General features: G+C 48.4%; 1 protein-coding gene and 1 long non-coding RNA gene across 7 annotated transcripts in view; one reads left to right on the top strand and one right to left on the bottom strand.

The window, feature by feature from the left end:
- Positions 1 to 16,743, bottom strand: part of LUZP1 (leucine zipper protein 1) — a 55,213-nt gene extending 38,470 nt beyond the window's left edge. For 4 of the 6 annotated variants that reach the window (XR_005934130.1, XR_005934127.1, XR_005934128.1 and 1 more), the window contains exon 1: positions 16,535 to 16,741. The gene's annotated coding sequence lies outside the window, so the exon portion shown is untranslated. Of the gene's footprint in view, positions 1 to 10,037; positions 10,718 to 16,534 lie in introns of those variants that run through there. The other 2 variants (XR_005934131.1, XR_005934129.1) reach the window with 2 other exon arrangements.
- A 400-nt stretch (positions 16,744 to 17,143) lies between these two features.
- LOC115351986 lies at positions 17,144 to 25,522 on the top strand. The gene is made up of 3 exons (XR_003926968.2): positions 17,144 to 17,639; positions 23,135 to 23,186; positions 23,715 to 25,522. It is a non-coding gene; the product is annotated as an uncharacterized LOC115351986 (long non-coding RNA).
- Positions 25,523 to 25,732: the final 210 nt, after the last annotated feature.

Genomic DNA, 25,732 nt, shown 5'->3' with positions numbered 1-25,732 from the left:
CTGTTGCCACAGCTATGGCTCTCTGGCCCTCAATACGATAACACTCCAGAAGGAAGCTGGCACTTTCCAGGTTTTTTGAGCTAGTCTACCCAAGGAGGTACCCTTTGATAGTATTTGTTCAAGGATTCCCCCAGGCCCTCTTTCTTCTGCTGCCTGTTGGTCACAAGGTTTGCAAGTTGTCTTTCCTGAGGTCCATGATCTGATGAAAACACAAGTTTCCTTGCTTGCGTTGCAATTTGGATTCCTACACTTTGTTCTGCTTCAGCCATTTAAACAAGTACTGGGTCTGTTGCTGCTTGCTCAGGGATGTTCCAAACTGTCCTAACACTGCAGCTGCTGGAGCAGTGTGTGCTGGCTGAGTTGGATCTGATGCCTTCTCACTCTCAGCTGCATACTCCCCCCTGCTACGCACACTCACTACTCCTATCCCAAACATTCATGCAGGACTTATCTAGGCTAAAATTAACCTCATTAGGGTAAGAAATAGTGGACAGAAAAATGTTTGTCCCAGCACAAAGGAGTACAAGGTATGAACAAGGGTGAAAGTGAGCAGCACAGGAGCAAGGAAGGAAGAAGCAGAAGGCGGCACCATTTCTCCATCAGTGAGACTTCCGACTCCACACAGCTGCCAGCAGCACTTCTTAAGGAAAATGGTGACGGAGCTCTTATTAGCTCCCACCTACATAAGCAGTTCAGCAGAAATGGGTTTACCTCCAGCAAGCTTCCTGGATCTGCATGCACTTCAACTTTGAATTCGCACCTTCCCAGAGAAGCTAGTGCACCCATGTGACACCAGCAGTGCAGGACCTGCCCTCGGTGCCACCCCACATCAATGCATTCCTCCACCACATTAGTAAAAGCAGCTGAAGACACTCTGAGCTTGGGGTCATAGAGACAAAGGCTAACTTTGAAGACCTACAGAAGGACCTTCCAAGTCTCATCAGGGAAATGACAGATGACATTCAGTGTAGATCAGCATTATGTTACAGACATGGAAAAAAAAAATGCTAACTTTACATGTAGAATAGCTAGCTTTCAGCTTACCGCAACCATTCAGGAAAATACCAGCTCATTGTTCCACAGTGGTCAAAAATAAGGTCTAACACTATGAGTTACTAGGAAATAAGTACAGCACAAAAAAAGGAAAACATTAATTTACCACTGTATCAACCTACTGTGCCAGAATCTCCAAAGCTGTTTGCAATTCTGGTCCCATCTCAGCCACTGCTGCCAGCTAGAAAAGATACTCAAAGATGGTCAAAAGTATGATTTCTGCAGAGGAAATCACTGACAAATGAGAACTATTTAACCTGGAAAATGAAATGACCTAGGAGGAATATGACAGATCTATAAAATTATGAGTAGCTTGGAGAAGAGGGATATGATCAAATGTTCACTGACTTTGCAGTCACAACAAACAAGGAGAGACGCTGCTCCTCATGGCATGCAGATAAGCTGTTGGACTCTGCCAGAGGATGCTGTGGACACTAAAAGTTTATCTGTTTGCCCCAAACCCATGGAAAGTAACACCACAGAGGTCTTTTGAGGGTTAGTAAATCCACAGAAGCCACATCCAGCTCTGTAAGTGCCTGTGCCACAAGGGGCCAGAGGCTGGGAGAGCACGCAGGAACTACTTACCGCAGGTTTTCCCTGTTTCTGCTCTCTTCCCTAGGGCCCTGTTCTTGGCCACTACAAAAATACTGGGCTAGATACACTTGTGGTCTCATCCAGGACAAACATAATGGCCTTGGGTAGGAAAGTCAAGCCCAGCTTATAATCACAAAACAAAGAAAAAAAAAAAAAATCGGTCCTGCAAGATTTGCATCAGGAGCTGGGTGAAACAAGGATTATGGCAGAGGTGGAAACCATGGATAGTGGCTCTTCATTGACAGGTCTCTGCCCTCTCTGGCAAGCCAGGCAAAGCAGCAGCTATGCTTTGCTTTATGACTTTGACCAGATGTAAAAACCTTGGATCCCACATTGCACAACAGTGCGGCTTAACAGTAAGGGTAAAGAAGGGGTTCATCTCAGGCACACATTGGCACACGCCTGGAGGCGGGCAGAGCCAGAAGGTGAAGCTAAAGCAAACCCAGCATCTTTCTCTGATCCTGAAGCTGATACACAAGGTGACACAGGTGACCTGCTCTTGTCCTTGGTGTTTTAAATCCCAAGAAGACTGTGCATGGCTATACAACTCGAATACGCAGTCTGGGGCTGGACATGGGTAGGTCCATGCTCGCTTCTGTGTTGTTCAGCATCTGCTGTTTCAGAAGGGCTTTGACTCCACACTTGCCCAGAGGTGGAGGCCCTGCAAGGAGGCAGCAACATGTAATTTCACAGAGGGAATGTTCTGGTCTTGTGTCACAACCCAAGACAGAGTTGTCAACAGATTATTTAACAACCTAATTTGCCTTTTTTTTTTTTTTTTTAAAGTAGGTAGTTTTGTGCCAGCCTCAGTGAACAAGACTCTGCTTATCATCAAGAGCACCATATAATCCTGCTCACTAGCCTAAAATCTGTTAAAGGAGACCGATCCCAGGTTAGGGAGGTTCTCGCCTCAAAAATCAAGCTGAAGGCAGAGTCTGAAGTATGAAGAATGTAAGTTTGTGAAAGTGGAGAAAGAACTGGGACATTCAGATTCATAGCTGTGCTGGTAACTTCTTTAACCCTTGTTAAACTGGGTAACAGTTACACTGAACAGCTGAAGAAGCAGTAGACATAAGGTATCTTGACTTTATTAAGGCTTCTGACACTGTCTCCCACATGGATTCCCATAAGCAGAGTAGGGAAACACAAGCCTAGATGAAACCACAATGAGCCAGAAAGCCCAGGACTCTCTGAAATTGTCCCCTGATTCAGCATGAAAATGAGAAGCCTTCTCAATAATAAAAGAGAGATGGTAAGAACTCCTAAGGGAGGTCAGGCAAAGGTTTGTGTAGCCAAAATCTGTCTCTGAACATCGCCAGCAACTGGGGAGAGAATATAATATGACAAACAGTGATCTATCCTCTCTTATGGTTTTCCTAGCACAACCCCTCCATTCGGTCTGTTGAGCAGTCTCATTACCAGCTTGGGCAGTGGAGTGGAAAGGAGACTGAGGCAACACAGAGATGCCACCAAGCTGAAAGCAATGGTGAGCCCAGAACAGAGGATAATCCTGATGAACAGAAAAAATACTTCAGAACCCAAACCAAAACTCACCCCAGGCCAAGTCCTGCACCACAGGCAAGTAAAACACCTAAACAGGGAATGGGTGGACTCAGAGCAGAAAGCAAATACAGAGATAAGAGCGAGCTTCCACCTACCTACAAGGCCATCTTTTGTGACAAAGGCAAGTCAGGCTCTGGACACTTGAAGAGAAGAGCTGTACACACAGCAGATGAAGTAATTTTTCTGTTTTTCTGAGGACTTTGGGGCCTGAGACACAATACTGTCTTCAGGGCTCGGCTACAGGGCCGCACTCTGGAGTACATGGCCACATGAAGGGATCACCAAGGCATCACCATGTTGTCCAGGAATCAGCCAGAGGCAGCAGGCAGCTCCGTGCTGCACTGAAGAAGCAACTGCAGTGCTGTATGGGGCTCAGAGGCACAGCTCTCCTTACAAGCCACCTGTGCGGCTCCTTGCTGGCTCACTCCCATGTCCCGCTTACAGCGCACCTGTATGCAGGGCTCAGCCACCCATGGCAGGGAGCACAACCTCAGCACCGAGCGCCCAGCTCAGCTGCAGTGCCACACCATCACAGGTAGCCAAGCAGCCACTGAAAACCAAAGGTAAGCAGAGCAGCGCTTTGGCATCCCTCCCAGCTCTCCTGCACTGGGAAATCCAACTGCCTGACCTCAAGGTCCTACCCAGGCCTATCATTGTATGGTTTGAGGAAAGAACCTGGCTTAGCTCTCTGCTTGAACAGCCCATCTCCATGGATAGTACCTGTGTCCCCAAAACTTAGCCTTCTAAAGCTGTGTATTCAATATAAAAGGGTCCAGGCACCCTCCACAGATTAAAAAAAAAAAGAAAGTGGGCAGCACTGTCAGATAACTGTTCACTTGATCCCAGTTTGCTGCCTAAGGCTGGGTGGATGAATGGCCCCTTGGAGACTGCACTGTCATCCTGCTGACCAAAGAGAGCACTTAAGGGTACACCTATATCAGTACGTGAGCCTTGCTTAGGTCTGTCCTCTGCCCCAAGGCCAACTAGTATGGAACAAGCCCTCCTGCCCTATTAAACCTGCTTTGCCTCTAAATGGGACAGTCCTTGCTAATTCCTGAGCCATCCCCAGGAGATGTCTGGGAGGGTCCAGGCCAAGCCATGCCAAGAACTGTACAAACAAAAAGCAGCATTGATGATGGTGATCCATGACTCAGGACTGTCCTCTAGCACTCCTTAGTACTAGTAGGGAAAATCTTTCTGGAACAGCTTAGACAAACGGCCAACTTTTAGCTACATTTCAGGAAAAGCACCCTGTCCTCTCTACCCACCTTGCCCTGCACTTTCTTCTACTCTGCACACAGGTACTCATTCTGAGCAGGCCCAGCAGGCACTGCACAGGCCCTCAGACAGACGGCACAAGGAAATAAAATGTGAACTGAATTAAAAACGATCATTCAGATTTAAATGTCTAAATTTTAATTTTTCATTAATCTTTACTAATAGCCCTTTAACTCAATAACCCTCAGCAGACATCTAGGACTAATTACTCTGATAAAATTCAATATTCAAGCATAAGCCCAGTTTTAACTGCTCTCTTGTAGTCTACTTTATAAATCATTAGCATTGCTATCCACCCACTGAACAGAACAGCCCTGCCACTAGAAAGAAACATGATCATCAAAAATCCCCCAAATCAGGAAAAGTTTTACCCCAAGTCTCTGGAAGGTTGCTCTTGCTGGGGGGGGGGGGTGTCCCCCTTTTCAGGGTACACTGCTGTTTCCCTTGGCTTGTCTGCAAGAAGCTTGCCCTGGCCTAGCTGACATCTGACACAGCCTCCCTGATCCAAATTCAACACTTGCCCCACATATTGCAGATGCAGAAGACGAAATTGCTGGCACCATTTTAGGACGCTACACTGGGATGTAAGGACAGCAGTGGTTCTGCAGGCATGCTCAGCAGCCTGCCCTGCCCTGTGCTTGCAGCCAAAACGCACAGGGCTGAATAAAGGCTGCTATTAGTAGCAAGCAGACTTATGGAAGGGCCCCCAAGGAAGCCAAGGAAGATGAATCAGGTTACAGGTGCCACTGCTGTTGCTCCCAGAGCAAACCAGGGTTTAGACTTGAACTGTAAACTTCTAGTGGCAGGGCTGTATCTTTACAGGAGCCTGCAGTGCACTGCATGCATGCAGGCAGTGGCAGGACTGCAGCAGCTCACATGCGTGCTCACATGCCCAGTGGCACCAGAACCACTGTATGAGTCTGCAGCTTTTGGACAAGCATTTGTTAGAAAGGGGAGAGACTAGCAGCATCCCTCAGAACAGCTAGCTGGGGAACAGCAGGGGTTAACACCGCTGGCACGAGGAATCGGTCAGCCATTTGAAATGCCTCTGGCATGAAGGCTGACCGGCTTGGGTTACCCCATGCAGCCCGGCTGCAGGACTCCCCTGCACCGGCAGCATCACTGCGGGCTCGAAGCAAACCTTTCGGCACAGGGAGGAGAGACTGTCTTCCATCTGCTCCTTTTGCAATCCATTAAATCCGCACTCTGCTCTAAAGCAAGACCTTGGGTGCTGTTACTAAACCGAGGCTCCATCACCAGCACGGGGTCTCTTCCAGAGGTGCTCAGGTATTCTGTGGGGAGCAGCCAGCTGAGCTGAGCCAGGCCCTCGTGGGCCGGGAGCCGGCAGGACAGCAGGCAGGCAAGATGAGGCACGACACTCCAGCACAAAGCCCTGCCATTAGCAGGGCAGGAGCAGCGGATACCCCACCCACCACACGCACTGACTCACAGGCAGGCAGCAACGCAGCCAAAGCCTGCGTGATTCTCCCTGAAGTCATTTGAACTAGGTGGACCTCACGTACAGCATTTCACAATGCACAGGTAAATGAAGGCTGGCTGGCTAACTAACGCACTGCAAGTAATCTCCAAATCCTTCACGGCCTCCCAACAGAAACTCTCAGGAACCCTGTCCCCTGGCTGTACCACAAATGTTAACTGTGATCTTGGACTCCCTTATAACAACAGGAATTTTTTTCCCTCTGAGCTCTCACCCTGCAGCTTCAGAAGATATCTGTTTTGTTCACTGGTAAGTGCGAAGTCAAATGAAAGGAGGTATTCAGGAGCTTATGTCACTCTCTTAAGTGTGATTTATTCAGTGAAGACAGCTGGGTGGATTGGAAAACTCTAAGAGGAGTCTTTTGTGTTCAATTTATTGCTGAAAATACCCTCAGGTAACAAAGAAGTAAATAAAATAACATTTACAAACAGATCACAGCCTGGATCTTCTAAGGAACACGCTGCCTTTGTGAGAGCACACTTGTAGCTGTGGGGACTTTAACACATTAACCTCAAAATTAATGCTCCATGGACAACAGGGAGGATCCAAGACAAGCTGCCAGGATGGTGTTATGACACTGTGCAGTCATGCCATTGAAAAAAGCCCACTCAAAACCCTTGATGAATTTATGGACAGAGTATTTTCACCTGCAGGCTGAGCATCTCAAAAGGACAATGGGCATTTCACACACGAGACATACAGCATTGCACCAGAAACTGGACAAATGGGCCAAAAATGTGAGCACGTCTCACTGCACTGGTAGGCAGAGACCAGCCATGTGCACTATAGACCCTGCTCTGAGCTAAGAGCTGTGATGGAAGACTTGATGCTCTCCATGAATTAGAGGTCCAAGGTCTAGTGAATGGCCAGGGGATTCAGCAGCCACTGTTGGGATTCTCCTTAATGCAGAAAGAAATGGCAGAACGATACCTGGCCTCTGCTCCCTCTTCCCAGAAACAGGACGGAATTATTCCCCATTCGCTTGCATAAAGTGACTCCTTTGATTAGGGTGGGCACTGACACAGCAGAAAAACAGCCATAACTTCCCAGGGAGAAGATCATCCTGAGCATCCAGCTACCTCCTTCAGTACACAGCTAAGAAGCTGTTTGGGGTCAGAAGTGTGGGACAGTATTTTCAGCAGGAAGGTGCTGAGCAGTACTTCTCCCACAGACAGGGCTGAATACATCACCAGCTTCAAAGTTCATCCAGCTCCTACCAGCCTCTTGTCCATGGGGCATGAAAGAGTTAAAGATGCCAACCAACTCATGACTATCATGGGAAAATTCTCAGGTTCCAAATTCTCAGTTTCATGCTGCTAGAAAACCAACAATCTTGAAATACCCTGTGATAACAAGAAAAAGGCAGTTCTACTGGGCAGCCTGCATTTGCTTTTAAGTCCACTGGTATCTAATGGACAATGGACAACAGGTACTCTGGACACAAGACAGACAAATTCTATTGCTCTTGAAGCACGTGTATTCCTGCAAGCATTACACAAGAAGCTAATGAGAGAATCTGCAGGCTTAATGCCAAGCATTAATTTATCTGAATCCCATCCTAAATGAAGATCAGAGCCAAGAGGGCATATGCTATTCTTACAGCACGTTTAAGAAGGGGAGAGTGAAAAATTGAGCATAAGCCACAAATGGCAGCAGAGGGTCTCCGTCCAGCACTTTTCCAGGGCATGGCTGGGTAACCTCGCTCCCTAACATTGTTATTTATGTGTTCTTTTTCCCCTTGCACTCCCTGGACTGAAGGAAGGATGTTTCACAGGAAGGACTGCCTTGGCTGTACTGAGATGGGACCACACCACTTCCCCCACCACGCTGTTCCTTTCTACAGAGGAGGGAAGGAGTGGGAAACACACAATTTCTGTCTCATCTTGGTTGCCAGTAAGGGGATGAAGTTAACCCCAAATGTCACAGAACCTAGCCCAGCTCCCACTCCAAGCAGGGTTAGTGTCAAAAGCTGGAGCAGGTTGCTCAAAACTGCATCAAGTTGTGAAAATCTCCAAGGTCAGAGATGCTACAACCCCTGGGGCCCTGTTCCTGTATCAGACCAACCTCATGGTGAAAATTATTTTCCTATACATCCAGTCAGAATTTACCATGTAGCAGCTTCCTGTACCTGGGTTGGGGCAATCCCCAGCATCAGTACAGACTAGGGGATGAATGGATTGAGAGCAGCCCTGCAGAGGAGGACTTGGGGGTACTGGTGGACGAAAAATTGGACATGAGCCAGCAATGCGTGCTCACAGCCCAGAAAGCCGACCGTACCCTGGGCTGCATCAAAAGAAGTGTGGCTAGCAGGTCAAGGAAGGTGATTCTGCCCCTCTACTCCACTCTCGTGAGACCCCGCCTAGAGTACTGAGTCCAGCTCTGGGGTCCCCTGAAAGACTACAGGAGATCCACAGGCAGCCACAAAAATGATCCGAGGGCCAGAACACCTCTCCTGTGAAGAAAGGCTGAGAGAGTTGGGCTTGTGCAGCCTGGAGAAGAGAAGGTTCTGGGGAGATCTTACTGTGGTCTTTCAATACATAAAGGGGTGTTTATAAGAAAGACAGAGAGAGACTTTTTACCATGCCCTGTAGTGACAGGACAAGGGGCAATGGTTTCAAACCGAAAGACAGTAGGTTTAGATTGGACATAAGGAACGTATTTTTTATGAAGAGGGTGGTGAGACACTGGAAAAGGTTGGCCAGAGAAGCTGTGGATGCCCCATCATTGGAAGCGTTCAAGGTCAGGTTGGACGGTGCTTTGAGCAACCTGATCTAGTGAAAGATCCACCTGACTCTCATGACACTTCAGACACCACCTTGACAGTACTGAGCAGAAGAGAACAACCTTCTCCCCTTCACCTGCCCACTGTGCTGTTACTCACGCAGCCCCACATGCCATCACTGCCATGCTACTGATGCTTTACTGACCCCATCCGGCTTGCTGCCACCAGACCTGCTTTCGCAGTAGAGATGCTGTGTGCCCCACCAGCTCACACACAGCACAAGCTGGGCTCCAAGGCAAAGGACTGTGCTGAGCACCCTCAGCCACATGCTGCAGCGGTTGCTGGAGGCACATAGGGCAGAGATCTCAAAAAAAAGAAGAAAAAAAGAAGGGGCGTGGAGGGTGGAGAAGAGCCCTGCTCTGCAAATCAGCTCAAAATGTAGGCAGCAGAGGAAAAAGTGAATGAAGATGATCTATGGGTAAGGGCTTGGGAGCACGTTTCTGTTGTAAGACAGTCAGGAAAAGAAAGCTAGAGAATGGGGCTTGCCACTACTGCTGCACAGGGAAGATGCAAGGAAGGTGACCCAGGCTCAAGGAGTGCCACACAGCAATCAAGGCAGTCAACAGGGTTTTTCTGCACTCAGCAGTTGCTGTTTTCCTCTGCCTGTCCCTAAAGACAGCCTCATATGCGTAGCTGTTTAACACTTGGCTATCAGGAGCTCATTTGCTGTCTAGGCTCTGCAGAGACTAACTGGAAGAGTGCCCCCCCCCCCCCGCCCCGTCTTCCAATCACCACAGGAAAGCGGTCCCCCCACCTCCACAGCGGGTTACAGCATTGCTCCCGCATTCACCTTCACACAGTTTCATAGCTTTCCCAAAACAATGATGATACTCTCTCTCCCCTTCACAGTACCTCTGTGACAGTTCATTTCAGACAAAAAGAAATGCCCTATTCCAAACTATTCTTCTTGTTGCCACACTCTGCCCAATGCAAAAAGCTACCTGAAGGCAACATCCAGAGAATTTAAGAGCATATGCAGGCAGTTTATAATATACTCATGCCAAATCTCACATAGAAACATTAACATCCACGTTGCACAGGATACCTTTATGCTAAGACATTAATCACACTCAACAACACTAAAAACAATACCAAACAGTAGCTATACAAAATGGTATACAAACAATGGAGTGCGAAGCTTCATTATGATTTCTCAACTGCTCCAAGTTCAAATTCTCACCACAACGCAGTACTAACAGTTATTTATTATCACACAGGAATTATTGTTCTCCAGTAAAAACAGACATATTTCCAAATGATTCACACTACCTGAGGAATTAATGTTTTTGCAGCTCTGTTCCAGATCCTAGGTCAGGAATCTCCTTTCTATTCTGGTAAATTCCACTAAGATATCACATGTAACAACAAGTTCTTGAAGCAGTTTCATCAGATTTTCCCTTTAAGGTAACCCACTGCACTCCCACGTGAGGCACAGGCACCTCAAAGGCACAAGCAGCTGAAAGTGCTGCAGTGGAATCAGATGATCAGCACAAACTTGGAGCCTCTGCAGCCTCCTTTCAGCTTTGGAAACATATCCTGCGATTTTCAAACCAACCCAACGGGGAAGCCACAAGCCAGTGCTGTAGCTTAAAACCCAGATAATGCATATAAAAGCAATTTATATAAAAGCAATTTTGAGAATGAACGTGAAAAAGTCTGACAGATTCTGCTGCAACACGTAACGAGGGTGCAGCACTGCAGCAAAATCTGTCATTCCCAGCCGAACGATGCCGTGCTGCATGCAGCACGGTGTGGCAGAGCTGACGACACCAGGAAGCAGAGAGCTGTGCTGACAGGAGCTCACACTGCACAGCCTTGAGCTGTTTTAACTTTCTGCAAGCGTCTGGATTGCATGCAACAACAGAGGAAAATGTGAAAAGTAAACATTCACAGTAAAGAGCTTGAGCTAATTAAAGAGTTGCTTGAGCTTATGTTCATCCTAATCAGTCATGTAGAAAGGCACATTTTCAGCTTAGGGTGAAGCTACCACTTTAGAGGTCAATTAGAACACTGCAACACATATATGAGAAATACGGACACAGGTCTGACCACATCACACAACAACGTGCTCACTCTTTCACCCCTATTCCACCTTTTCCTACTGTGGCACTGGCAGTTCCAATGCAGCATGCTTGCTGTCGCCCGCTTCTACACCATTGGAGTAGATGCGAGCGCCTGATTGGGATGACCTGATACGTGTTGCCCACTGGCTCCCAGAGTGGGAGAGGTGCTGTCCTGCAGCAAAGGTGATGTGCCACCGGAAAGCACGTTCCTCAGCTGCCCAGCAGGACTGCTATGCCGTGATGCAAGTCAGGCATCCCTCTCACATCACCTACCTACAGAAGCAGATGCTTTTCTCTCCTGCCATGCAGCCTGACACGAGCCTCAAGCTTCAGGGGTTTTGTAATATTAACCACCAAAGCCAATTCCTGCTAGGGCTAAGAAAGCCTCAGTTCTCATCTCCTCTCTCCTCCTGCTGCTCTGCTTTTTCAGAGGCATGCAGTGCACACTCAAGGATGTGTGTCTGGTCTTTGCCATAATGCTGTTTGCAGGGTGTTCAAATGAAATCTGTCCTGCTACTTCTGAGCCAAACAATCACAAATCCAACCAAAGAACATCAGTTTTCATGGCAAAAAATCTTATTTATATTCACCAATGCCCCCCCAACCATCAAGTTTGCAATTTGAAATCGCAAACCTCAAAAACGGCTAAGTTAATGAGTTAATTTGATACTAAGTGAGGTTTGATACTACAGCCTAGGCTGTACAGCAGGTCAAACTATGACTTAAAAAACAATTAGCTAAGTAAATTCAGAACTATAAATGTTTACATGCAGGGGCTAGTCCACGCAGTACTGATTAAAATCATTAAAGCCTACACTTTCCCCTTCGTGACTGGAAGGGGCAAAACCACCACACATTCCTCCCAAAACAGGGGAGATGGCAAGGGGGTGGTGAAGAAGCACCCACACTTGACAGCACAAGTCCCCCCCTCCCCGCTTCATCCTGGAGCACCCAGAAGCCCACCTGTGAGAAATGTGATCTGCCCACAGAGCCAGGCCATCCCACCCATGCCTGCTGCCACTGGAGGATGAGGGCTGGCACCAAGCATGGCTGGGTTGTGGACAACCCATTCCCTGAGGGCCAGGGCAGTGCAGGGGATGAGGTGGCTCAGGATGGCTGGTGTTACACTGTGGCAGGCCAAGGAGGAGCAATACAGAAGTTTCCAGCTCACACAAACCATTTACACAAGCGAGACCAATGCGTTTTGTTGGAAGACCAGTGCATTTTGCTGGCCCGACTTCAATACAGCTGATCAGACCCCAGATAATACAGCTCAGAAGTTACTTTAAGAATATATTTGAGGTTTGCCCAATCCAGTGAAACTCTGAAACAGGGCCAAAATTGTTGGGACTTAATAAACACAGGAACTTTTCCACTGAAGTCCTCTAAATGTGGCGTCTGTACTCCTGCTGCCCAAACCTGGGCAGCACTTTGTGTGAGCAGGAACTTTGCAAAGGCAGCACTTCCAAAGTCACCACAGAAGCAAGGTGGTGGCAGAGATACAAACACAGGCAGCAATGCTTAATATGCTCTGGGCATGCTATCACTGCACAAGTGACCCTCACAGACTTTGGACCCGATCCTCAGACTGAAGTTTTACAGTCATTTTTAGGTGGCCCTGCACTGCGCCTGCCCCCTTCTAGCCTCGTGCTCCTCTCTCCTGGCCAGACAAAAGCAACCCTGCAGCCAGGCTGGGAATCAGGCAGGGCTAAAGGGGATGGGTGGGAGGCTGATGGTTAATTTTTGCCCACATCAGCTCCCTCCACACGGCTGCATGGAGTTTGCGTCAGCTGGGGTAGGGCTGGAAAGGGCATCCAGAGGAGAAAGTGGCCAGGATGAGAGGAAAGGCAAACCTATCTCCTCCAGCCACAGTGCCCACCTGCACTGATGTAGCACTTCCCAAAATCCCTGTCCCTCCTCCAAGTTGGCAGAGCTGCAGCAGCGAGCAGCAGCCAGCAGCAGCTCCCATCTGCCCACTGTCACACAGAAACAAACTTATCAGCTGATGTTTCCTTACACTTTATAGCTGTGTATTTTGGTAACTTTGTTCCTAAGCGAATAACTGATCCATTTAGTTCCTGGGGTTATTGATGTGGATCCTAACAGGTTCCACCATTGGCAGAGCTTATCCAACTCTCATGGCAGACTGCATAGCAGGCTGATTGCTAAGTGTAACATTAGAACTCATATTTTCTAAACACTCTCTCTCCTTTCAGCCCTTTACTGTAACAGTGCATTCACTTTTCTGGATTGTGTTTCTTCTCATAGAATTCTCAAACGTTCAGGAATGCAAACATTAAGTTTGCTGCACAACCACTGCAAGAAAGCACCGAAAGTCTCAGCTCTGTTTTAGGGAGAAGGAAACAGAAACTGACGGTGCATGGTGTTCATGCTCCTGTGCATACTGCCAGTGCGCTTAGGTAAGGCTGCTTGTTGTACCTGCATATCTTACTCCACCCTGGCGAGGGTTAAAGAACACAGGGCTGAACTGTGCCTTACAACCCCTTATCTGCCAAGATTTGGGCCTCAGCAGGGGAACATCACTGCCAAAACCTAAGACAAAGCCAGAGACACAAAAAGATTAAGGCCTAAATTGCCACATTTCATGTTTGATCATCTCTAAAAGTGCTGATTTTCAGGCTGCTCAATCAACCTAAACCCCACTGGCTCCACGGGAATGCCATGCCCATAGTGCCTTCTCGGAGTCACAGTGGTTATGAAGTCTCCTAAATCTGGACAATTAAAGGCAAATGGTTTGTGGGTTTTCCACCAAACTGATTCTGTCACCATCTTTAAACCCTCAAACCCAGAGAGATGTGACTGTCTACAGGGTCTGCAGCGGGTGGCCACAGTCAGCACCAGGGGAAGGCTGCCTTCCCCTGTTACCCTGGCAAACAGCTGAGCTTGGACAGGGAGATGAATCCCACCTTTGGTGGCTACGGAGATCAAATTAAAGGATTAAAAGCCCTCCAAAGATGCAGCCTGCCTAAAGAAGAGGGAATAACAGTATGGAAGGATGAAGCAGACCACCAGCACCAGGGATGCAGGAAGTGCTGGCAAGCAACGCTTGCCCATCAGCTGTCACCAAGTATTTGAAAACACTCATGCTTTCTACTTCACATGTGCAGATCCAAACATTACCCAAGGCAAAAAGACTGTACAACAGGCCTTAGACTCGTGAAGACATAACTAACAAAGCCATAACCACCACAAAGTACTTTCCCTTCTGATACGTTTTAAGGGTTCCTATGACCTGCATTGCACTAGTTAGTGCAAAACTTATTACTGCTACTAATCATCACCATCATGTGAATCTTTCAATGCAACTGACCTCCTAAAAAGATTATTCACTTCATTTTAGTGTAACAATTGTATCAAAATTGTCCTATTTTGTCATTTGGCTCAGTCACACCAGCCATGCTTTCTGAAAAGCTTCCATGAGGAAGGAGGCACATATCGTCTGGTTCCTCACCAACCGCAGCCCTTGGTGGGAAGGAAAGGTTTCGTGGAGGATGAGCATAACCTCAGAGTGCCTGTGTACAATATTACGGTAAGGTCATGCTCAAAGATGTAATCACGAACCCATTTTAACAAACAAAATAACATGGTCTAGACTGTAAGGCATGCTGGGCTTTTAAACATTACCATTTCTGGTAACAGCCACATTTGAGAGTACTCTTTTTTAAGAGCTATTTTTGTCTACACTTCCTAACTCACGTTAAATAAATAAATTCAGTAACTTATTCTCAGTTGGGCTAAATTTTCAGAGCACAGAGAAAGCCAGAGGGCTAGTGAAGATCCCACATTGCCGTAATTTATTTTGACTTCCTAGAAAGTAGAAATGGGTCAGATTGCTCTGTACTGGAATGAAGAAAACTTACCATTTATAGGATTATGGGGAAGCTGAGGCTGAAGGGCTGCTCAGACCAGAATAGAGGCATAGGGGTTAGTTAATGGGGACCTGCCTACTCTTGAATTGCTCCATTCTCCCACACACCCTTACCCCGATACACTCCTGCCCACAGGAACTTTCAGCCACATGTCTAAAAGAAATACAGCAACCAGCTCTCCACGTCCTCCTCCTTCCCGCAGTGCCTGGCCTGGTACAGAGGGCTGGCTGCCCTGACCAGCCCCAGCTGCCAGGGCACAATCCCGACAAGGGGGCCCCATGCCCAGGAGGGGTCCTGCACCCCAGCACCCCACATGACTATCGCTCCCTCAGGCCCCTCAGAGCCCCGGGGGGGTGGTCAGCCTGGCAGGCAGCGCCGACCGTTTCCTGCCATCCTTACCACTGCGGAGCCAACACAATGGAGGAATTATTCTTCTGCAAGTGCCGCGTACGCAAAACGGGCATGGAGCATGCTGCCCCTGCCGAAACACGATGGCTGGCCACGGGCTGCATTAACTGACCAAAGCACATAACTGTTAGTTTTGTACTCGCACAGAAATGCTGAGGAACACTGTCCCTCCTCACTATCCAGCAGGCCAGATGCGTATCTCTGCCAAGAGACTGCAGGCACGTGGTAAGTAACTGCATTTTTTCCCTAAACTCTGAATGCCTGAGAATACTCCAGGGTTGTAAAAATACTTCCCCCCCTTTCACTGTCATCGCTGTGTGGTACCGCTTGGAGAGGCGCTTGCCCGCCCAGGCGGCTCTCAGCTAAAGACTTGATAAGAAACAACCCCAATGCAACGCTCGCTGCAACGAGGAGCACTCTTTCCTGTGATTTTTGTGCAAGATTTTAACAGAATTTATCCACCCATTAAAATCTAATCCCACTGTGCCTAACTCGAATGTGCTGATTACTTGAGATGGTCACTTTAACTTGTGTTTAATTGGTTTAAAGGCTTCAGATGAAGCATTAGAAGAAAAAAACCCAAAACGCAGAATTGCAATGAAAGCACAGTCACCAAGGGCAACCACCAAAGGTCTGCTATTCCACTTGCTTTGCATACCAGCACGCGGGACACCTGGCAAAGCCAAATGTGGTACTTTTAAGAAATTTTATGACTTAAAAAAGAAAGGTTCCCTCATGACAGGGGAGCAAAGAATGCTAAAGTGATTAACAAAGGCAGAGCATCAGAAAAGCTCACATATAAAAGGGAGAACGTTATTAATTATATGACAAATGTGGGTGGGCTGGGGAAAGAAGGGAGAAGTAAAAAAAATAAGCAACAGGAAAGGGAGTATGTGGCTGCAGCAAGGAAAAAAAAAAAAAGAAAAAAAGGTTATTCACAGAAATCCCATGCTTTGAGCGCCTGGAAGCCTCCAAAATCTCAACTACGCCAAAATCCAACGATGCACACCGACGGGTTTAAGAGCTTCCCTGAAGGCAGCTCGCAGCAGTCCCTGAGGGACCGTGCCCTTCCCGGGCGGGGACCGGGCGCTGGCGGGGCCGCTCTCCGGTCAGGAAAGCAGCTGTTCCGGTCACGTCGGAAGGAGCCCGACGGCGGCTCCATTTCCGAGCGGGAGCCGAGGCCCGGGCGCGCGCCGCAGGGCCGGGTCGCCCGCGGTGTGGCGGCGGCGGGGACCCCGCCGCCGCCACACCGCGGGCGACCCGGCCCTGCGGCGCGCGCCCGGGCAGGGAAGGCGGTCTGCTGTCCGCGGAGACAAAGCGGATGCCTCGAATTCCTCCCCGCCCCGCCGGTCTGGCGGGGCTGCGGCACCCCCCGCCCGCACCCTCGTCGCCCACCTCTGCCTACCTGGGCAGCGGGAGCGGCCGGGCCTCCCTCCCGCCCGCGGCGCGCTCTAGCCGGCGAGACAGCCCGGGCTTGGGCAGCCGCAGCCCGCGGGGGGCTCCGGGCTCGAGCGGCGGGTGCGGGCGCTGACAATGAGGGGAGGGACGCGGTACTGGGCGGTGCTTGACGTCAACGGGGGCGGGGGCTGCCGGGCCCGGCCCAGACACGGTGCAGCTCCGCGGCGCCCTCCCCCGGCTCTGGGAGAGGGCGGTGAGGGAGCGTCGGCCATTTTGGGGGGGAACGGGTCGGGCCGCGGCAGGCGGCTGGTAGCCTTGTGTTAGCGCCGAGGGGCTGCTGCCTTCTGAAGGGCCCCGGGAGGGAAACGGGGAGGCTGGGGAGGGGGCGAGCAGCTCGCCGGGGGTGGGTGTCGTGGGACGGCTGCGGGACAGAGCGCAGGGTGCAGGTGAGGGCCTTCTGATGACTGGGTTCACGGTGGGTTTGTGCACGAGAGCCCTCCAGACTGAGTCCCTCGGTGGTTCCTCCCAGGGCTGCCACCAGCTCGGGCTCCGCCACCGCCTCAGGGCTCTGGAGGGCCTGGTGGCGGGGTGGGCACTGCTGGTGCCTTTTCAGGCGCTCCCTCCCTGCCCGCTAACACCAGGCTTCTACCAGAGACCCGTCTCCCTAAGACCAGGGCAGAGAGCCGTATGCCAGATGGCACTGGACATTTGTCCTCCAGGGCATTCCTTGCATCTCCCCTTCCGTGTCATCTCTTGCAAAGTTTGGAACTTGGTGTTGAATCAAGTGGGGACCCAGCTATGGTTGTTTCCACGTCTGGTATGTGCAGCCCAGAGATGTTCAGATGGGATCAGAGACAAGAGACCTTCCAGCACTAACCGGGAAAAGCTGCTCAAAGTGTTACTCGGCTGTAAGCAAAGCCACAGGACTCAAGTGATGCTGACCTGGAGGGTGGTACAGCGATGAACACAGAGGAGCTATGGCTCAGTGCTGCAATTGCCCAGCTGAGTCAACAGAGAGAGGATCCAGTCAGCAGCTGGTGAGTGCTTCCAGCCTCCAGGCCATGCAGCTGGACCGGGCAGTCTTAGAATGCATCGTCCCCTTTTGCCAGTAGGTATGTTAGCTGAAATTGTATTTCCAATGCTGTTTTATTTCAGACAATGCCAAAGGAAGATGCTTCGAGCACTAGGTGATCTGGCTTGTAACACTCTGATAGAATATTGTCCATGGTGTCATACTGAGTTAAAATATTACTCTTTGGTCCTGTTTCCATAGCACAGTCTGAAATATACTTGTTCTGAATGAAGTATCAACACTTTAAAGTGAATTTGCTAGGTTTACAGCCAAAGTCCAAGCTCACACAAAGATACAGAATGAACAAGACCTTATGTGTAGGCAAAGTGAGGAGGGCTCGTGTGCAGTCATTCTAACTGGGGAAAGTATATTTCAGGAAAGAAACTCCACATGCACACCAGCATTCAGCAGCAGAGGCGCATGTTACATGCGCTTTGCCGTGCAACCACATTCAGCAGTTTTTTGGTTCTCTGCTTTACGGATGCCACTTCTAATTTCCAAACTGGTAAGAGGGAGGTTTGCTAATACAATGTCAGCTCTTGAAATCCATCTAGCAATGGCATAGCTGGGTATAACTAGGAGGTGAAATGGAAAAAAAAGGTAGTTTTTTATTTCAGCATGTGCTAAATGCATGTGCTCCAAACTTGTCAGGAGCTGTGTACATTAGAGCCTAGGGTGCCTTCCATGTGCTTCTTGGATTTGCTCTGCTGGGAGAGGAATGGGGCTGTGCTAGGGTGCTTTTTTGTAGAGAGTTTATGGTGAAACTCATTGCTGCAGTATGATATTGGCACCAGAGGTTCCTGAGTGTTTCAAAAAAACATGAAACAAATGAAGGGAAGAAAATTCTGTCAGGGGCTGCCAGGGGAGCACAACAATGCCTCCTCTGGCTAAAGAAGAACGTGAAGAGATGTTGGGAAAGTGGTGTTATATGTTTGGCATATTTTTCTGCCCTTCCTCAGGCATAATCTACTTGCCGTTGTCCTCATTGGTTTCCACAGTGAAAACAGCTGAAAGTGTATCAAAAGCCTAAATGCCTTCCTGGATATGGATGGGTGCAGCCAAATAGAAAAGATCCAGCTCCATATCAAGTTCTTAATATGGAGAACATGAAGGAGTTCAGAGCATTGAGATATTTGGAGGCCAAAACCTCTGGTTATGAGGCCAGAGATGACAGTGGCTCAGGTGGCATTGCTCCTGCAGAACCTGCTCACAGTAGGAGCAAAATAGGGGATGTGGGACACACTCATCTTCTGGATAAATTAGTTGAGAGATGCTGTGGGTGGACCACCTCATATGCAAAGTCAGCACAATGGGATCTACTTGGTTTTGCTGACTGTAGTTCAGGAAGTATCTGATGTTGATGACACTGGCCAGGTCCAGCATCAGCCTTCCAGGGACAACCACCACTTGTGTATGAAGGTAGAATTTTATAATGGGGATTCTTAAAGAAAATCTTTCTGTCCCGTTTTGTGGCTGTAGCAAAACTGGGTCTGAAGAGTACTTTAGCATTCTGAGGAGGTCTGAAAGGATGTGTTCTTGGGATGGGTCTTTCAGGTGGATGCAAAATGGCTGCCAGGCTCTGGCATGTGGTTAAAGAAAGGCATATACCAGCATGCTCCATACAGGCTGTCTGCAGGAGATAGATGTTTGTGGCAGTGTCTGAAAGCGTAGACCTGGTGGTGACTGCAAACACAGTGAGCCCTGGTGAGAAAAAATCCAGCATTTTCTGTCTGGATAGAAAGAGCACTGTGCAAAGCCCATGATTTAAATGGCTTTAAGTGCCAAGACATGGCATGTGTCTGGCCTGAAGTTACAGCAGCCTTCGTGGGCACCAGGTGAGGCTCATGAGACAAGCCACCCTTGCACTAGAGAGGTTTAAACATCTTGCAAGGCAGTTAAAATATAAATGTAGTCCAGTTGGTAGAAAGTCAATGTGTTTCTCTCCATCCAAGCACAGGTGTTCAAGTCTGGTTAGGCCAACATGCCCCAGAGAGCAGTCACCCATGAGAGATCCTGAGTGTGCAGTGGCCAAGCATTTCTCCCCCAGTGCAGTCCTGTTGACTCACCATGATAAAACCCCTGTGCAGGTTCCATGTGGATCCAAACATCTGTGGAAGGTGGACACCTGCTGAAGCGCACATACCCTGGGCCTAGCATTGAGGTGTAGGTGTGTAAATAACAGCACACCTTTGTCCCTAGATATGAGGAAAACATTTTCTCTACTTCCTCACAGAGATTTTGGTGGAAGTGGTTTCTCTCGCCCTCTACCCTCCCCCTCATAGGCTCAGGAGCTGCACTGACATTAGTCCCCTGCAGGAATGCAGTGCTGAGAACATGATAGTTATGGGACGTGTCTTATTAGTACAAAGAATCACCTGAGACCCTGAGGTGTTCAGTGATGCTGGGTTTTGACATTTCATGGTGCACCCTTGTGATCAGGAAAACGATTCAGCCACCTGAACTGCTCCCCAAGGGCAAGGAAGGCCTTGTGAAAGCTGTGTGCCTGCTGCTACCTGACAGCATGCCATGTGTTGGCTCTTTGCTGATGGTGGGGCACCTGGGGATCCAGGCTAGGACAGGGACTAAGCAAAGGGCCTGTCCCTGCCACCAGGCTCAGCACCACCATCATGTGTACCAGGTGTAGAAGGCTGTATGTAACGAGCAGGACCAGCAGCAGGACTTGGTTGGCACCCTTAACCATTGGCAGGCTCCACTGATATGTGCCGGATACTCACCAAAAGGCTTCAACATTCAGGGACATCCTAAAGGCCCAGAGCTCTGCTCCTGGGCTCTGTTTGCTCCCCTGGTTGGCAGAGGTCCAACTTTGGAAATGGCAGCTGTCACAACCCTTGAAGAGGAGTCCTTCCTGGAGCCCAGGGGTGAACCCCGTTCCAGCACTGACCAAGGATTTTGAGACCTCCTACACCATGGCTTCCAGGAGGGCAAGGACAGTGACCTCCTTACAGCTTCACTCCTCTGTGGAGGAAGCCTTGTCCCAGGGCAGAAGGGAGTCATGGGTCTTACGGTCTGCATTCATCATCCTTGTCCATAGTTCAGCCCTCATCATTATAAAGATGGAAGTTTTGGTACTGAGGTGGACTCAGGGGCTCTAGGGGACAATGTTCAGGAGAGGATGAGACAAGAAAGGACAGAAGAGGGAATGTGTTTCCCCAAGGCAAGCCCTCTCCTTGGTGTATCCTTCATACCAGCTGTGTGGATCCCACCTGGTCATTGTCATTAGCAGTGTCCGCTGGCTGCAGCAGTCTGCAGCAGGATCTTTCCAGGCACCTAGGTGGGCTACTTAGCAGCCATTGAGGGGACATCTGGGGAAGACAGATTTCTACCAGTGGTGCTGGCACCCTGCTTTGGGTTTTGGAAACCCAGCACCCCTCCTTCCAATACAAGAGACAGCCATTGTGACCATGCCCCAGGCCTTGGCAAGTCCTCATCATGCAGTAATGCAATCAAAAGCAGAATGCTCAGTACAGACTGTGAAAGACGCTCCTCAGTTGCCTGTGCCACAAGGTGCCAGCAGCATTTTGACAATGAACTGCTGCTGGATGGAAAGCACAAGGCAGAGGGTAAAGTCCTTACCACCCAGCATGAGTGATGGGAGGTAGACAAGGGAGGTGTGAGGGAACAAACTGAGCTGAGGGGAAATAAAGGAGGAGAAAGAAGCCCTTCACCAAGGCGGCATCTGAACCAACTTCCGGGTGGGGACTCCAGTAAGAGGAAGAGAGAGTGAGTGACAAAAAGACCAGGGAGTGACAAATGTCAGACCTCTGGATCCACGTGGGAGACATCCTGCCTGCTGTGGGTGGTGCAGAAGTGGCATGGCTGCAGCTGGTGATACAGTGACTGTGGTAACAAGCCTGCAGCTGCCTAGGCAGATAATCTCAGAGAAAAAAGCTTAGTGTTGTGAGGTTAGAGAATTAGAAAGTTCTGTCCCAGGAAAGGAAATGTGATACATGACCTAGAGGAAAAGAGGAGAAATAAGGAAGCTCTGGCTGCTCTGAGGGGAAGGAGCAATTTTTTTTGTTTTTATTCATGGGGACTTAGTGCAGTCAATGGAAGCACCAGTCAAAAAGGACAGAAAGGGACAAGTGGAATGGGGGATCTAACAAGGTGAGGAGGCAGACCCAGCTCTTGGCTGGACTGCAGCGGTGCTGAACAAAAGGTATACAATTGGCAGGGAAGGTGGGAGCAAAGTAGGGGAGCCCAACTCACCCTAAAGCATAAAGGGGATGAGGATGGGAGAAAACTACACAAGGGCTGGAACAGGAAGAGGGAGCAGAGGCACAGGGGAGTGGAGGAAGAGGTGTGCCAGAGGTTACACTGCTGGTGTTGTGCACTTGCTTAGGGTGGGCTGGAGAAGACTGCTCTGCTTGTGGGCAGATATGAATAGCAGGGTTAAAGCTGAGAGGGAAGCAGTGATCTCTTTCTTACCTGGAAGACTCTCACTGTGGAGTGGCAGCCTTCTCTTTTTATGGTACTTGATAGAAAGGTTGTTTAGTTCCAAGGGTGCAGGGTGTAAGTAATATGGGCAGATGTGATCAGAGATGATGGGGGGAGGGGAGATGACAAACACCCATAAAATCATGAATAATACGGGGAAGCAACAGAAGCTGTCAGCATGTCTGACAACAGAGGACCCATATGGGTGTAGTAGGTTTAAACAAACAAAAGTAGCTCATGCAGTTTATGCACAGCTTGGTAATGTGAAAAGTGGATGGCTGCAGGATGCCATGAACACCAGAGGTATGAGGATGAAAAGGGATTAGACAAGCTCACAGAGAACAGATTTCTCAGTGGCTATTAAAAATGTCTATCTGAGTCATCTTCCAGTTCATGAAGTCCCTGAACTGACTCTTCAGACATTCTTGCTATTCTGTATTTGCTCTGTTTCTATGGTGAATTTAAATGAGGTGTCTAAGTTGATCTAACAGCTTGCTGCTGATGATACATGCAGTTCTGCTTCCCTCCTTCTGAAACTACTTGTGCATCTGTGCTGCTTCTGTTGCACCAGTTCTGGCATTTGTTCAGTTCATTAAACTGGCAGAAAATTAACACAGAGTGAATACTTTTCTGCCAGTTTAGTGAGTTGAATCAGCGCACTGTTTTCTGAGCCAGTGGTATCCATCAAAATTTCTTGATTCTCTCTGCAAAGTAAGACTAGATTTGTTTTTAAATGGAAGTGGAGGTTCTGCTGTTATTACCTGATTCCAGGTATTCAGGCTTTAAGTATTTATAACATCAGAGTCTTTATAAGATCCTGATATTTATTGAATTGGTTTCTAAAAGCTCCTGACAGAGCTGGAGCCTTGGCTGTGCTAGGTGCCACACAGAGTTCAGGAATATTATTAAACACTGTAAGTAGGAAAAAAGAAACAGGTACACGCTTGTGTGGGCAGCAGTGCTGCATACCTTGCTGGTCTTACATCATTATCAGCACTCTGTATGGCAACCAACATAAGTTTTGTTGGGTTGGGCAGGGGGGTTGTGTGTGTGTGTGTGTAACTGTTTCTTGTTCTGTAGGATCGGCGAGATACCACCATTACCTCCCCTAGGAGCCTGCAGCCATATCAAGGTACAGTAATGAAGGCACTGAGAAGCAAGCAGCAACATCAGAAGCAGGTCGATGTCTTGTTCAGTTCATACTGCTGCCATCTTCCTTTTTGTCAAAAAGCATATGCATGCCATTACAGTGAGAATGTCATGTCCTCCTCAGACCGAGAATCTTCATATCTATCTTCACCAGCTTCATCAGGAGCCAGAACCTGACATATCTGGAGACCATCAGGATGGGGAGTGGCAGTTGCTGGGAATAATAAACAGGATTTGCACACACTGAGAGCAGGGTTCGTCTGAATACATTAGACATTACACTACAGATTTTCCATACAAGTCTTATTTCAGTCTTCCTTCCTAGATAGTGGAAATAATTGTCATTAAAGTCAGTTGAATTTAGGGGGTGTTTCACCCCTTCCTGGAGCAGACATCTTAAAAATGTTCAGCTGAATTAGGCCTACACATGGGACCAGAAGGGATGCATTTGAGGGTGCCAAAGATGCTTGCCAACATAATTTCAAGATTGCTTTTCTGTCATCTTTGAAAGGTCCTGCTATCAGCTGGTCAGCCTCAACTCAGTCCCTGCGAAGACTGGACACCATATCCCCCTGGAAGCTATTTCCAAGCACATGAAGGACTAGAAAGTGACTGTGAGCAGCCAGCAGGGATTTACCAAGGGCCAGTTGTGCCTGACCAACCTGATTACCTTCTACAAGGAGACAACAGCCTGTGTGAACAACAGGAGGGCACTGGATGTTGTATTGATTGATTGTAGCATTGACTTTATCAAGGCCTTTGACAAGGTCTCCCACAGTCTACTTGTAGGCAAGTTGCGAGATTTGGACTGGATAAGTGGAGTGTGAATTGAATGGAAAACTGACTGGATGGTTGGGCTGACGGGGTCATATCAACAATATGAAGTTCAACTGGTAACTAGTTACTAGGGGCATCCTTCAGGGATGCACACTGATAGGTCGATAGTGTTTAATGTCTTTATTAATGGCCTGGACAATGAGCTGTCTTGCACTCTCAGCAAGCTTGCAGACAATACCAAATTGGGGAGAACTATTGCTATGGTGTAGGGCAGGGCTGCTACTCAGATGGACCTTGGCAGGCAAGGGAAAAGGGCCTCCCTCTCAGTAACAGATGCTGGCAACACAACTGCTGTGAAAATGTGACTGTTGCCACCAGAAGCTGGAGGTAGTGTGTATGTGAATGTGGCTTAGAGGAACTCTGGCTGAGAGGGCTCTTAACTTCATTACCTACTAATCTACATTTCCTCCTTCTGTTTCACTGGTGATGAAATCTAAATGCAAAATCTGTTATTGACAAGTAGTGTATGGACTATGTGTCTGGTCATTGGCATTTTCAACAGAAGCTTCTTGGCTGCATTGAAACAGAATTCAGGAAAGTTAAATGAATTTTGCTGAAGCCATTGGGAAATCCTTACCTCTGAGTGACAAGAGCTACTGAGCGCCTGTAGCTGGATTGTCGTAATGGAAATTGCATGGGAGCCATAACTGCAGCCATCCCTCCTGACATTCCTTCAAGGGCTCTCAAGGTTTACTGCAGAGGGAGTAGTCTTACACATACAACAGTTGTTCCTCTGTACCCCACTCACAAGGAACCATCTTTGGATTGGTAAGCATGGCAGTATTGCTTCAACCAACACAATTTCCATGACCATCTTCCCTTCACATTGCAAGATTCAGGCTTGTCCTGGGATGACTGATCAGCCTCCACTTCCGTTGTCTTGCCAGCCTTCAGTCATGGTGACTCCTCATTGCTGACACTCTTCCACTTCACCAGTTGAAGGAATAACCTGCACTGAAATTTAATTGCAGGGTGCTGCAGTGAACACACATGCTTTGACTTTTATTTAGCTATTTCTTCTGTTTCCAGTAAATTCCACATGATCATTGAAATAACTATCTGCTGGGACAACCACAATATGTACTTCTGTACAAATAAAAACATGTGTTTTAACTTACCTGTGTGCTTAATATTGCAAGAGCTTCACCGGAGAGGCACTTAGAAATCATGCAGCCCTCATGTACCTTCTGTGAAACGCATTTGTGTACTTTTGACTGTGATCCACAGAGCATTAATGACATGGTAAATATGGACATTGATCTCTGTGACATGATAGCCTCCCCCGTTCAACTCAGAGGCTGTGGGGTGTTATTTATCTTTTAGTTATGATCCTTAGCTAGTGTTTTCCTCTGATGGTTCCATATCAATGTTTTGTCCAATATGAGTTCCTGAAGCACTATATCAAATATTTACCAGCATTAAGAATCGTGTAATATTAGACCATGTGCCTTTTTTAATTAGCCTATAGTCTAATCAAAGAAAGGACCTAGTTTGTTTGCTCTTGAATTAAATAGTGTCTTATAAAAGCCCAAAGAATAGTAGTGGATCATCTTCCTATGCTGCATTTTGCCATTCTGCTCGTCATTGGAAATCTTCAAGAGTAGGCAAGACAGGAAAAGGACAAAAGCATAGTTGATCCGGATAGAGCAATGGGCATGGACTAGCCAGCCTCTCAGAGGCCCTTCCAGGACC

Source organism: Aquila chrysaetos, chromosome 16 (genome assembly GCF_900496995.4).
Source record: "Aquila chrysaetos chrysaetos chromosome 16, bAquChr1.4, whole genome shotgun sequence".
In the NCBI taxonomy this organism is placed as follows: Eukaryota; Metazoa; Chordata; class Aves; order Accipitriformes; family Accipitridae; genus Aquila; species Aquila chrysaetos.
The sequence above is the reverse complement of the archived record's forward strand: the minus strand, read 5'-3'. Positions and strand labels throughout refer to the sequence as shown.